The sequence below is a fragment of the Coregonus lavaretus genome (genome assembly GCF_964263955.1).
Source record: "Coregonus lavaretus genome assembly, chromosome: 21".
Lineage (NCBI taxonomy): Eukaryota > Metazoa > Chordata > Actinopteri > Salmoniformes > Salmonidae > Coregonus > Coregonus lavaretus.
The window spans coordinates 16,478,268-16,492,384 of NC_140008.1; the positions used below are offsets into that span (position 1 = coordinate 16,478,268).

Consider the following 14,117-nt stretch of genomic DNA (forward strand, 5'->3'; position numbering starts at 1 on the left):
TCAGGTCTCTGGAGTGGTTAGGGTTGGGTATGGGGGCCAGAGAGGTTAAGGTTAAGACTCAGGTCTCTGGAGTGGTTAGGGTTGGGTATGGGGGCCAGAGAGGTTAAGGTTAAAACTCAGGTCTCTGGAGTGGTTAGGGTTGGGTATGGGGGCCAGAGAGGTTAAGGTTAAGACTCAGGTCTCTGGAGTGGTTAGGGTTGGGTATGGGGGCCAGAGAGGTTAAGGTTAAGACTCAGGTCTCTGGAGTGGTTAGGGTTGGGTATGGAGGCCAGAGAGGTTAAGGTTAAGACTCAGGTCTCTGGAGTGGTTAGGGTTGGGTATGGGGGCCAGAGAGGTTAAGGTTAAGACTCAGGTCTCTGGAGTGGTTAGGGTTGGGTATGGGGGCCAGAGAGGTTAAGGTTAAGACTCAGGTCTCTGGAGTGGTTAGGGTTGGGTATGGGGGCCAGAGAGGTTAAGGTTAAGACTCAGGTCTCTGGAGTGGTTAGGGTTGGGTATGGGGGCCAGAGAGGTTAAGGTTAAGACTCATGTCTCTGGAGTGGTTAGGGTTGGCTATGGGGGCCAGAGAGGTTAGGGTTAAGACTCAGGTCTCTGGAGTGGTTAGGGTTGGCTATGGGGGCCAGAGAGGTTAAGGTTAAGACTCAGGTCTCTGGAGTGGTTAGGGTTGGGTATGGGGGCCAGAGAGGTTAAGGTTAAGACTCAGGTCTCTGGAGTGGTTAGGGTTGGGTATGGGGGCCAGAGAGGTTAAGGTTAAGACTCAGGTCTCTGGAGTGGTTAGGGTTGGGTATGGGGGCCAGAGAGGTTAAGGTTAAGACTCAGGTCTCTGGAGTGGTTAGGGTTGGGTATGGGGGCCAGAGAGGTTAAGGTTAAGACTCAGGTCTCTGGAGTGGTTAGGGTTGGGTATGGGGGCCAGAGAGGTTAAGGTTAAGACTCAGGTCTCTGGAGGGGTTAGGGTTGGGTATGGGGGCCAGAGAGGTTAAGGTTAAGACTCAGGTCTCTGGAGTGGTTAGGGTTGGGTATGGGGGCCAGAGAGGTTAGGGATAAGACTCAGGTCTCTGGAGTGGTTAGGGTTAGGTATGGGGGCCAGAGAGGTTAAGGTTAAGACTCAGGTCTCTGGAGTGGTTAGGGTTGGGTATGGGGGCCAGAGAGGTTAGGGTTAAGACTCAGGTCTCTGGAGTGGTTAGGGTTGGGTATGGGGGCCAGAGAGTTTAAGGTTAAGACTCAGGTCTCTGGAGTGGTTAGGGTTGGGTATGGGGGCCAGAGAGGTTAAGGTTAAGACTCAGGTCTCTGGAGTGGTTAGGGTTGGGTATGGGGGCCAGAGAGGTTAAGACTCAGGTCTCTGGAGTGGTTAGGGTTGGGTATGGGGGCCAGAGAGGTTAAGGTTAAGACTCAGGTCTCTGGAGTGGTTAGGGTTGGGTATGGGGGCCAGAGAGGTTAAGGTTAAGACTCAGGTCTCTGGAGTGGTTAGGGTTGGGTATGGGGGCCAGAGAGGTTAAGGTTAAGACTCAGGTCTCTGGAGTGGTTAGGGTTGGGTATGGGGGCCAGAGAGGTTAAGGTGTAGGCCTCAGGAGTAGTTTGTTTATTTTATTTTATTATTGTTATAATTTTTTTTGGTTGGCCCTGGAGTTAGGGTTGGGGCTGGGTTTACGGTTGGCCCTGGAGGTGGGGCTGGGGTTAGGGTTGGGGCTGGGTTTACGGTTGGGGCTGGAGGTGGGGCTGGGGTTAGGGTTGGGGCTGGGGTTAGGGTTAGGGATGGAGTTAGAGTTGGGTCTGGAGTTAGGGTTGGGGCTGGAGTTGGGGCTGGAGTTAGGGCTGGGGATATATTTAGGGTTTGGGCTGGGGTTATGGTTGGGGTCGGGGATCCTACCTGTTATCAGGGTCTTCATGAGCTTGGCCTCGTCCCTCTTCCTACACTCCAGCAGCCCTGTGACAATCCCAGCCTTGGCCAGGGGGGCAGGGGAATCCTCTGTGGACTTGGCATTTTTCAGGTGTACTGTATAATAATTGTGTGTGTTTTTCCAGACCTGTCTGTGTCAGTAGTCTCCTGAGTGTGGCTGTGTGTCTCAGCGCGCTTAGTTCTCTCCTCAGTCTGCAGACCTCCCGCTCCCTGGCTTCCACCAGCTCCACCAGGTACTGAACAGTGAGCACACATACAGGACCATTATGACACATTAATAGCAGCGACGCCCAAAGTTACAGTATCTGCACTATAATCCACCTCAAGATGCCAGACCACTGAAATGAGGCCCTACCTGCTGGTCTGCAGTGGAGGAGGGGTCAGAGCAGGTCAGTTTAACCTGCAGCCTCAGGGCCTCCAACTCCGCCTCCTTCTGAGAGTGCTGGCTCCGCAGCTGGCTCTCCAGGAATCTGACAGGAACACACAGACTGGGGGTAGAATCTATCTGCATTCGTTTATGGTAACAAAATGTAAATATATAAAAGGTGGCAGGTAGCCTAGCGGTTAGAGTGTTGGACCAGTAACCAAAATATCGCTGGTTCGTATACCCGAGCCGACGAGGTGAGAAATCTGTCGATGTGCACTTAACCCTAATTTGCTCCAGGGGCGCTGTACTACTATGGCTGACCTTGTAAAACAACACATTACACTGCACCTATCCGGTGTATCTCACAATAAAACATATTTATTGCTGTGAAGGTATTTATCAGGAAACAAGGACTGACTTGTTGGCCACTCGTACAGCATCATAGGCCTGCCCCAGATCTTCTCCTGTCATCTTCCCAGCTGAGTCTTTAGCCACATCCATATTCTCCATCAGACAGCATAATCTCAGCCAATCATGAGAAGCCATATTGTTTGATTGATAAGTAGGACTAAATCACACCCATCCTACTGATTCCCCGTTAGGGACCTATCTATCCAGAGGGTGGGGGTCTCACCATGGGTGTGTCCGAGCCAGGCCAGGCCATCCTCTCTGTGGTGGGGGACGTCACACTAACCCTCCTCACCTCCTCCATAGAGGGGAAGGCAGGGAGGCCGAAGAAGGAAGGTGTGACCGGGAAGGCAGGGGGACCGGAAAAGGGGGGCGACAATGGGGACAGAGATGGGGACCGGGGCTCCAGGATCAGGCTCTGGTTTGAATCTGTCCATCTGTGGCCCTTAGTACACACAGAGAAATATTATTATTTTTTAGAGAGGTTGAATAGTATAGCCTGGGTATCACTCTACAATGCTACATTTATGCCTCACATTGGCAAAACAGAGAGACTGGCACCCAAGCTAGTGAAATATAGAGTTGGATATGAGTACCTCAGTTGACATGCTCATCTCTCGGAAGTTGTCGTATCTCTGCTCCAGCCTGGTGAACTCTCTGAGCAGGCCCTGGTACTTCCTCTTCATCCAGCTCAGCTGTCAGAGCTTTACCTGCCTGGGCCACCGCCTGGACTACACACTCTGGACACACACACACACACACACACACACACACACACACACACACACACACACACACACACACACACACACCAACACACATGTACGCATGATTACAGACAAATGTAGATACACACATTGATAAAAACATATAGCAATTATGAATACACCTACCCTCCTGAGCCTTCCCCTGCTTCAGTAAGCGAGTGCTCAGATCCTCCTTCTCTTTCCCCAAAGAGTCCCTCTCTCCTGCAGGGCCTTCACCTACTGTAAACAGAGAAAGAGGTGAGTGACCGTGACCTTAAATACCACTACTCCGCAGAAAACCATAAGGGATGTTCCAGATCCATTAGGATCAACAAGACCTACCTGTGTGAGTCGTATAATCTCCTGGGCTGCTTTCTCCTCTGCCCCCCTCCTCTCTTCCATCTCCTTCTCTGTGATGGCGGGGCTGGGCTGAGGCTGCTGGGCCTGGAGCTGGATGTACCTCCTCAAAATCCACCAGCCCACTTCCTACAAACACCTGGTCTCCTCTACCTATCCCCCAAAAAAACAATCCATCGTCTTCTGAAGCCCCCTCACCATCTCCTTCCCAGGCTTCTCCACCCTTCTACACCTCCACCCATGCACCATCCCATCCCCTTTCTCACCACCCACCATAACCCCAGCATCTCACCTCCTGGTCAGCCCTGAGCTGCAGCTGCATCAGTTTGAACTCCATGCCCTTGTTGAGTTCTCTGAACTTCTCCAATGAGCGAACCTCTGCCTTCAGCTTCACCAGCACCCTCCTAGCTGCCCGCCGCCTCACACAGCACTGCATCAGCACATTGCTGCGATCACCCGCCTGTACACCCGCCGGGCCAGCCAGCCACGCACTGCAGACTGCAGGAACACCGCTGCCCGCTCCACCACCACCTGGGGAAGGAGAAGAGAAGAAGAAGAGATGCATTGTATTATCACACACACAACCTACTGGGGTTTTGGATACAAACTAAAGGATTACAGTTGTGATAAAGTACAAGGACAGTCTAGCATCTGGATCAGATATTACTGAGGAGAAGTTCCTGGGTCCTACCCTGCCTTATCTCTGGAGGTTTAGGCCTGGTATTAAATATATGAAATGCATTTTATATTTAAAGCCATAAAAACATTTGATTTATTGCTAGATAGATTGTGGGGCCTTTGTGCCAGCCTTTCCTCACCAGTCTGTATTGGCGTTGTGCCAGCGTGCCCCTGGTGAAGGTCTGGATGGAGACGGTGGCCTCGCGGATCATCAGGAACATCCGTCTTCTGGATGACCAGTGCTGCCTTGGTGCAGCGCAGAGTGTCTGCCAGCCTACACCACACAGAGCACTACAGTAGTTTGAATAGCTGGACAAATGTAGGTGCCCTACTGCTGAGACACATTGTACTATATGGCAGTACACAGTCAAATAACATTGATGTGTTATCGTGCCACACAGCCAGTCATTCTGCTCTCACCGTTTGGCCAGGGCTCCTCTGGTGTGTCTCTGGATGGTGAGTTTTGCCCAAGTGGGTCTTAATGTATCTCCTGCGGCCCAGCCAGCCTCTGACCCAGCTCTGGATGATCACCCCCGCCGCCCTCAGCCTCTCTGCCCTCATCCTCTCCAGCAGAGCTACCTGCCCTGTCCGGAAGAACACCTTGGTCTTTCCAAAGCAGTACTGTTCCCTGTCTGGGATGATCTCCGGCAGGGCCCGCTGGCACGACGCCTGAATCTGCTCCTGGGTCTGAAAGCCACCCCTGCGCAAGAGCACCCGGTACCGGCTACAGAACTCTGCATAGGTCCCTGGAACCAAGATGTTCGAGTGAGGAGGGAGACAGAGTTTGACAAAGTGAGTACAAATACTGGATTGTGTGTTTTTCATCAACTTAGGTACAGGACAGGTACAATATTCAACGTATATGAAATAACTATGCTACTATATGCAAATTAACCGTGTATATGAAGGCTTTGTCTGTGACTGATGTTAAATGTACAGTGTACATGGATGGGTAGCCTGCAGCACTGATGCGTATGGTCTCCAGCACCCCACAGGCATGCAGCTGCTGGACTGCCCTTTTAGGGTCAAACCTGACAGGGGAAATCTGCTTAACACTCTACACACACACACACCACACACACACCCTACTGACAATAAACACATTATACAAACACTGTTTAACCTCTACGGGATCGGTGTCCCATATACAGGACGGTTGAGCAAATGTGATTAGCATGACATTTCAGGACATAGACATGTCTTATATGTGCAGAAAGCTTAAATTCTTGTTAATCCAACTGCACTGTCCAATTCACAGTAGCTATTACAGTGAAAATATACCATGCTATTGTTTGAGGAGAGTGCACAACAACAAAAAACTTATCACGGCAACTGGTCTGATACATTCACCTCTGAAGGTAAATAATGTACTTACATTCAGTAATCTTGCTCTGATTTGTCATCCTAAGGGTCCCAGAGATAAAATATAGCATAGTTTTGTTTGATAAAATCAATTTTAATATTCAAATGTAGGAACTGGGTTCTACAGTTTGAACCCCTGCTGTCTCTGGCTCCACACCCACCATGCCCTGCCATCTAGATGTGTGAAAGTTAGTGTATAAGCTAATGATCCATCATGTATGACATTCCTGGGAGTGTGTAAACTTACATTTTGTATTACCATATCATTTTTGTATGTTCTCCATAGTTATGTTCTTGAAAATGTATCAATTGACCAATTAGGCACATTTGGGCAGACTTGATACAAAATAGTCCAGTATTGCAATGCTTCACTGGATCAATCTGAAACTTTGCACACACACTGCTGCCATCTAGTGGCCAACATCTAAATTGCGCCTAAACTGCAATATTATATTGTGGCCTTTCTCTTGCATTTCAAAGATGATGGAACAAAAAAATAAATAGAAAACGCATGTTTTTTTGTTTGTATTATCTTCTACCAGATCTAATGTGTTATTCTCCTACATTAATTTCACATTTCCACAAACTTCAAAGTGTTTCCTTTCAAATGGTATCAAGAATATGCATATCCTTTTTAGGCGAAAATTGAAAAACAGGGTCCGATCCTTAAGAGGTTAACACACCTCGCTCCACACTGGATACACACTGTTTATCACATTGCACACATACACACCTACCCCACCACACACACACACACACACACACACACACACACACACACACACACACACACACACACACACACACACACACACACACACACACACACACACACACACACACACATACACAGTTGGAGCTGGAGCACAGGGGTCTGACTCACACAAAAGGCTCTTTGAGGTTGTGATGGAATATTGGTGCTTTTCTATTTATACATTTCTGTGTTCTATGTTTGTGCTTTTCTAATAACCGTTTTCTGTGTTCATGCAAGTGACTGACTGAGCGTATCCTCACTATCAGTATGTGCAATTTGGCAGTACGCTCAGACCCTTGTTTTGAGAACGAAAGATATCTCAGTATCAAGGTCTCAGCTTAGAGAAGAAGCCTCGTGAGGTATTGGTCTGTCACATACATGACCCAGTATTGGTCAGTCACATGAAGGAAGCAAACGTTAATGATGAATTAATTATGAATAAGCTAAATCATGCAAATATGACTTGTCTGCAGTATATAAGAGAACTAAAGGGACTGCCCCGTTAGAGCTCCTGCCAGACGTTCACTATGGTGCATCAAGTTTGTTGGAACCTCTCCAGTTAACTGTTAATAAACAATGATTAATTTAAGACTGACTTCGAGAGTCTCTGTGTAAGAATTTCCACAAGGTAATTGGGCTTCATGCAGCGGACGTAGTGGGGGGTGGTGCTGTTCAGTGTCCATCAGCAGCTGCAGAGACTGACGGAACTACACAGAGAAACATGGAGGAACACACAAACTCACACTCCTGTCCCAGAGTCCACCGAACAACAAGGACGACAAGCCATGGATGAAGAAGTAATACAGACATTATATGGCAGCAAGAAAACAAATAGATTCTGTCAACTGAAAAAAAGCTGGAAATGAAGATCCATTTCAATAATAGGTGTAGATACTGGCTGTGTTGTTGCCTGGCATCAGCAGGGGGAGACACCGTACCTGGAAGCCCACAGTTTGTGTTCCCAGGGCCAGAGCGCAGACTGCCATTGGGCAGAGAGGACTTCCCACTTGACAGGGACAGAGTGCCCCCTGCTGGCACAGCTCAGCCACCAACTCAGACTGACAGAGAGACAGACAATCAGAATCACTTTATTCGTCAAGTACATTTACGGATACCCGGAATTTAACTTAGTGAATAGGTGCTGCAATAGACAATGTACAGACCGAATACAGACACAAGGTCAACAGAGAGGGTTACAGTAGGTTAAAAAGGCTTCTGTCCTTCATTTCACCCTAGGATGAGATCCGAGATTTCACCACAAATTGACAAAAGTGGACAGCTGAGAGCTGGTTCCTCAGTAAAGCCTCCCTAAAAATGAGAAGAGGACACCTCTTCTAGAGATGCACTCAAATACGTACAGTAGGACAAGGAGGTTACAACAATGAGCCAAGACTTTTGACAAGGGGAAAGCTGTAGATCATCCCTACACTCTTAGAAAAAAGGGTTTCAAAAGGGTTCTTCGACTGTCCTTATAGGAGAACCCTTTTTGGTTCCAGGTAGAACCCTTTTGGGTTCCATGTAGAAACCTCTGTGGAAAGGGTTCTACAATGAACCCCAAAGGGTTCTACCTGGAACCAAAAGGGTCCTACCTAGTACCAAAATGGGTTCTACAAAGGGTTCTCCTATGGGAACAGTCGAAGAACCCTTTGCGGTTCTAGATAGCACCTTTTTTTCTAAGAGTGTTCATGCAGTCCTTGTTCCATTTATACAATGAGTTTAAGTAAAAAGATACGGCATGGACATGTATACCTGACTAGCTCTCAGGATGTTGATGGGTTCCTCAAAAACTGTGTCCTGGTTCTTGTCTAAAAAGCCATCACATTCATATTGCACCTGATTAACATGAAAGAAAGGTAAATAACTTTCAGCACTTATTGTATAAAAACATTGAATCTTTTCAGATTTTGCCTCACGTGTCAGCGAAGTGCAGGAAGGTGAAGGCAGAGTTAGACAAGCGAGGTTTGCAGAAGTGTGGACTGGGTCATTACTCTGATGCTGATCATACAGCTTCCTAGCCCAGCTGATCATACAGCTTCCTAGCCCAGCTGATCATACAGCTTCCTAGCCCAGCTGATCATACAGCTTCCTAGCCCAGCTGATCAAGGAAACAGACACCATGGGAGTAAGGTTTTTGTAGATCAATATACATTTGAGAAATCTTTTGCTTTTTATATAAATACTTTGAAGTTTGACTTTTAATAGAACAATACTTTTTCTGGCAGAACATGCTTTTTGGACTTAAGACAACAGTCTATTTTTCAAATCCACCACAAAGCATTCTTGGCTTGCCAGTGCACTCAGTGATGATTTAGTATCATATCCTGAGTACATTATTCATCGTATTTCAAGCCGGTTTGGACACATTAACACAAAGCAGACACAACACAATGTGGTCTCGATAGAAACCAGGACTGTGACTGACCCTGCACTCCTCATCCAGCAGGCCCAGCTGTCCCTCGATGACAGCGATGCACGGCTGGTTGTCACTGAACTATATCGTGCTCCATGGCAGCTCCTCACGGACATACTCCTCCTGCTCCAACTGGAACGCGTGCTGAGGTGAGGAGAGGAAGACCAAGGGTTACTGAGGGGAAATGAGGATAACCAGTTCATGGAAACAGACATTCATATTTATGTGCACGCTAGCAGGCACTCACTTGGTGACTCACCCTGTTGAATTGCTGCTGCAGTTTCTCATTGGCATAATTTATACAGAACTGTTCAAAACTGTTCCTTTCAAAGGTCTCAAACCTGCCAAAGAGAAATGGACAAAGAGGGGAATATGTTAATACCATGTTGTTACGACAGTGTCACTACACAAGTATAAGTGTTACTCCTTGTCCTTGCTACTCACCCATAGATGTCCAGCACCCCAATAAATTACTTGGCCTGCTCCCTCTGGGCATGGAGGGCTGAGTTGAGCCGGGTCATGGTCCAGGTGAACAGCTGACCGTACACATGCTTGGCCAGGGCGTCCCGGGCCTCTAGGGCCTGCTGACCATCATCTCTCCCCCTACTGCCAGCCTGCGGTGGCACAGCCAGTGGGCCATCTGGGTCCGCTCCACCCCCAGCAGCTTGGAAAACACCGCCAGGGAATGGTCCTTCCTCTGGTTATGGGATATTTGAGATACTTTTTTTAATGTGGAAAAAGTACTTTAAAAAAAGAATCTTACATCAATGTAACTTCAATCACGACCTCTCCCACTGGCCTGGATGTTGACATTGCCCAGGTGCAGACTGCCAGGATCCTGAAGGGCTCCATCTGCTGGTCAGGAGACCCACCTGTAGGAGCACACATAGCAGCATGATCCTACTGGATAGGACTATATGCAGAGTAAACATGTTAGCATAGATATATGTAATATAGATGCTGTAAACCCAGTATAGTGAATGCATAGCAGCAGATCTACTACATCATCAGTGCCTAGGATCTGCATGGAATCTTCTCCTCCTTGGTTCGTGTAACGTTTCAGCACCACCTACAGAGACACATCAAAACACTCACTTAATGAACCCATTCTGAAATACACTGATGTTCATGTGTTCCGTGTTATTGTTGTAATAGATTAATGAATTCTATGTGGTCCTCTGTAGCTCAATTGGTAGAGCATGGCACTTGTAACGCCAGGGTAGTGGGTTCGATCCCCGGGACCACCCATACATAAAAATGTAGGCACACATGACTGACTGTAAGTCACTTTGGATAAAAGCGTCTGCTAAATGGCATATTATTATTATGCGGTCTCACCCAGTTTGAGGACTCTCATCTCATCTGTGGTATTTCCTCTCCTGTGACGCTTGGAAGACGACTCGAGACTTCTCCAGCAGGTACGTCCTCATGTTGGCCCCAATGATATCGCCCTTCCGTCTGAAGCCTATCTCAATGTATTTCCAAAACCGGCTACTGTTGTCGTTGCAAGTAGTCTTAGCATTCCCAATGGACTAAAGAGTAAAGGAGAGAATCATAATTATGATAGATTACATCGTTTTAGCTATTACCTTTAGAACTGAATACTGATACAATACAGTACTCATTTTTCATACGCTTTTTCCAAAATCACACTCTTCAAAAATTAAAATCTTGAACAGCTTTACAGGTTAAACTTTTACTGCAGTGGGCGAAATCAGGGTCATACAGAGGGTATTTTGGTAGTCTTAAACAAATCTACTTTGAAACAAAAGTTTACACCTCACACACATGGTTATGGGCTTAAAAAATGAAGACACCTGTACCATGTCAGATATAGAGTTGAAATGTATTCAATTTTGAGTTTGCATCCCAATATTACACTTTACAGTATATACATCACAGAATACTGAAATATAACAAAACTGTTTGACCGGATTTTCTGCGTAAAAAAATAAATAATGTTTATTAATTATGAAATTATGAAAAATATTAATAACATTCCACCTATGAGGCCATTTGAGGTCATTTGACTGCAGGAAAGCGGAATTCATCCACACATTCACCCACATGTCAGTACCTCCATGATGGGGTTGGAGGCCAGTACTCTCTCCTCCACACTGGTCTGCTGGGCTGCTCCGCCCACCACGGCAAAGTAGTGCATGGTGAACTTAGTAGAGACTGTTTTCCCTGCTCCAGACTCCCCACTGATTATAATGGACTGGTTCTTATCCTCCCTGCACATAGAGACAACTACCCACTCAATAGCCATTCCTATTTCCAGAATCATTTGTCACGCAGGGTGAAGAGATTCGATCAAAGGCTCTGTTGTTTTCAGACCCAAGAACATCCATAAGTCACTGACATTTTACCTGTAGATCTTTACAAACAACAGCAACCCTCAACCAAACCCCCAAAGAGCAGGCAAAACGGCAGTGTTTTGAGGTAACAAAGGGCATATAAAATGGAGGCCAAGGAGGGTGACCCCTGGCTCTTGACCTTTAACCCCTGACCTGGTCATGGTGCGGTAGGCCTCTTCTGCCACAGAGAAGCTGTGAGGCTCCGCGTCAGCCATGTCCTGCCCTCTGCAGGCATCTATCACCTCCTCTCCATAGATTGGCAGCTGGTCATACAGGTTGAGAGCCACTAACACAATACCTGGAATGAACGGTGGGTGAAACTTTCAGTGTTATTGGTAGAATGAAAGGATCTGTAGGAATACAACATATTATTTTTTATTTATGACCTTTAATACACTGAGTGTACAAAACATTAAGCACACCTTCCTAATATTGAGGAAAAAATATTTTTTCCCTCAGAACAGCCTCAATTCGTTGGGGAATGGACTCCACAAGGTGTCGAAAGCATTCCACGGGGATGCTGGCCCATGTTGACTCCAATGCTTCCCACAGCTGTGTCGCGTTGGCTGGATGTCCTTTGGGTGGTGGACTATTCTTGATACACTCGGAGAAACTGTTGAGTGTGAAAAACCCAGCAGCTTTGCGGTTCTTGACACAAACCGGTGTGCCTGGCACCTACTACCATACGCCATTCAAAGGCACTTAAATATTTTGTTTTGCCCGTTCACACTCTGAATGGCACACATACACAATCCATGACTCAACTGTCTCAAGGCTTAAAAATCCTTCTTTAACCTGTCTCCTCCCCTTCATCTACACTGATTGAAGTGGATTTAATATGTGACATCAATAAGGGATCATAGCTTTCACCTGGATTCACCTGGTCAGTATATGTCATGGAAAGAGCAGGTGTTCCTAATGTTTTCCACACTCAGTGTATATCGAAATTGCTTCAACTAACTTTACATTTAGTAAAGATTGCATTATGAGGTCATGACCCTAAAAGCAGGAGCACACAGGAACTGCATCTGTCCTATGGCCAAACGGAATCTGAAGAAAGACCCACACCCCCTATCTCTCACTTTCTCCTTCAACCTATTCCTACCATTCCTCTCTCACTATGTCCCTCCATCATATTCCCTCCCTCTGTCCTTTACTACAGTAGGTGTAGATGCTGCTGTAGTCCAGGAATCGGACTCTCAGGTTGTGAAGAACAACAGGCTCGTGTAGGAAGCTGAGAGCAGTGAGGTCATTCTCCCCCTCCAGAATATCAGGGTTCCCCAGAGGGGGGAGGCCAGAGGGGGGCACGACTGGAGTGGATGAGGTGTGGCACATTAAATATTTGGCATTAGCATATGCTTATCACAGGAGGCTGGTGAGGGGAGGATGCTCATAATAATGTCTGGAATGGAGTGGTTTCCATGTGTTTGATACCATTTCATTCCAGCCATTACTATGAGCCTGTCCTCCCCAATTAAGGTGCAACCAGCCACCTGTGATGCTTATCCAGAGCGACTAACAATACAGCTGTTGACTGTGTGTGTGTGTGTGTGCGCACACTGATCTACATTCTCGTCTCCAGGGTTGTAGTCCTTGAGGAGCTTGGCTGATACCCACAATGCCTCTGGGTCAGGCACCCACACACTGGCACCCTGTTACAGAAATACACGTTATCACAAACGTTGAGCTTATTGAATAAGAGGAAACCTAGTGAAGAAGTGAGCGTGCATTGAGGGGGATTTCCTATACTAATGGCCAACAACCTTTAGAGTATCACTTTACACTAGGTGGACAGATCAACAGCCAGTGGTCCAACACACAGCTGAAGAGTAGAAATTGGAGAGGATCATTTTACATCACACAGGACACTATCAACTCTACAGTCTGTTATTACTCTATGTGCCTTTCACTGTTACACTGCCAGGTCCCACCCAAGCAAGACATTTGTCGTCCATTAGCATAAAACACTATTAAATGCCGTTAAAAATGAATGTCTGTCATCCCTTTCTCTCAACTCGTATTACTCACTATCTTGGCACAAGATCCCGTACACCACATACAATGTGTATCATTGCTAACCAGTTAAGCATGAGCTTTTAAAACAGATATGTACCTTTCTATCATGACATTGACATGTCATGACATGTAGGCCAACATACATTAGCTGATCCAAACCGCCTCACAGTAAAGGAGAGAAATGTCAAACATGTCTTTGCAACTTCACACATGCGCACAGAAGTCATAAACAATGCATTAACAGGGTTGGGTTCCACAATGACAACAATATATCAATGTCTACCAAGAACACTTCAGTGAAAACAAACTGTCAATAAATGAAGTCTACTCAGCTACAGTCAGATATACCGGATCAAAGGCTTACCTTGGTGGTCAACTCAATAGTTCCAATCATAATGTTTTTTGCTTTCTCAGATATGAAGCCTCTGCCTGCAAAGGCCCTGACTAAGTTCAGAGTAGGTAGACTGCTAAGTTACTCCAAAAGGCAACAGGAGTCTAAAAAGGTTTGTAAGTCGCTCTGGATAAGGGTTAAATGACGTAAATGTAAATGTTTGTGTCCTCTTCCCCTATCATGTGTCCAAGCACTGGTCTGTCCCTGTGCACTTTATTCTGTCTGTCAGGCTGAAATGAAAACCTCTGAGAGCAGCCAGGTTAACTGTTCATCTCAAGGAGGAGGTGATTGAGATAGAAGAGAAAGTGCTTGTAAATCCTTCCATCGTCTCATTCACAGCAGAGGTTAACCCTGAGTTGTGGAGGCCTTCTGTCAGC

General features: G+C 46.7%; 1 pseudogene across 1 annotated transcript; it reads right to left on the reverse strand.

Annotated features, from left to right (window-relative positions):
* Positions 1–1,595: 1,595 nt before the first annotated feature.
* On the reverse strand, positions 1,596–13,743 carry LOC311149100 (unconventional myosin-Vb-like; annotated as a pseudogene). Its single transcript has 26 exons — positions 13,714–13,743; positions 12,892–12,985; positions 12,491–12,643; positions 11,487–11,631; positions 11,054–11,210; positions 10,315–10,508; positions 9,945–10,045; positions 9,740–9,848; positions 9,421–9,673; positions 9,236–9,317; positions 8,973–9,120; positions 8,480–8,602; positions 8,316–8,399; positions 7,505–7,624; positions 7,192–7,273; positions 5,395–5,495; positions 4,871–5,196; positions 4,591–4,724; positions 3,995–4,303; positions 3,754–3,901; positions 3,563–3,652; positions 3,266–3,409; positions 2,896–3,114; positions 2,680–2,780; positions 2,250–2,364; positions 1,596–2,130 (listed from the first exon to the last, which is right to left on the reverse strand). The product of its transcript is annotated as an unconventional myosin-Vb-like (transcript).
* Positions 13,744–14,117: the final 374 nt, after the last annotated feature.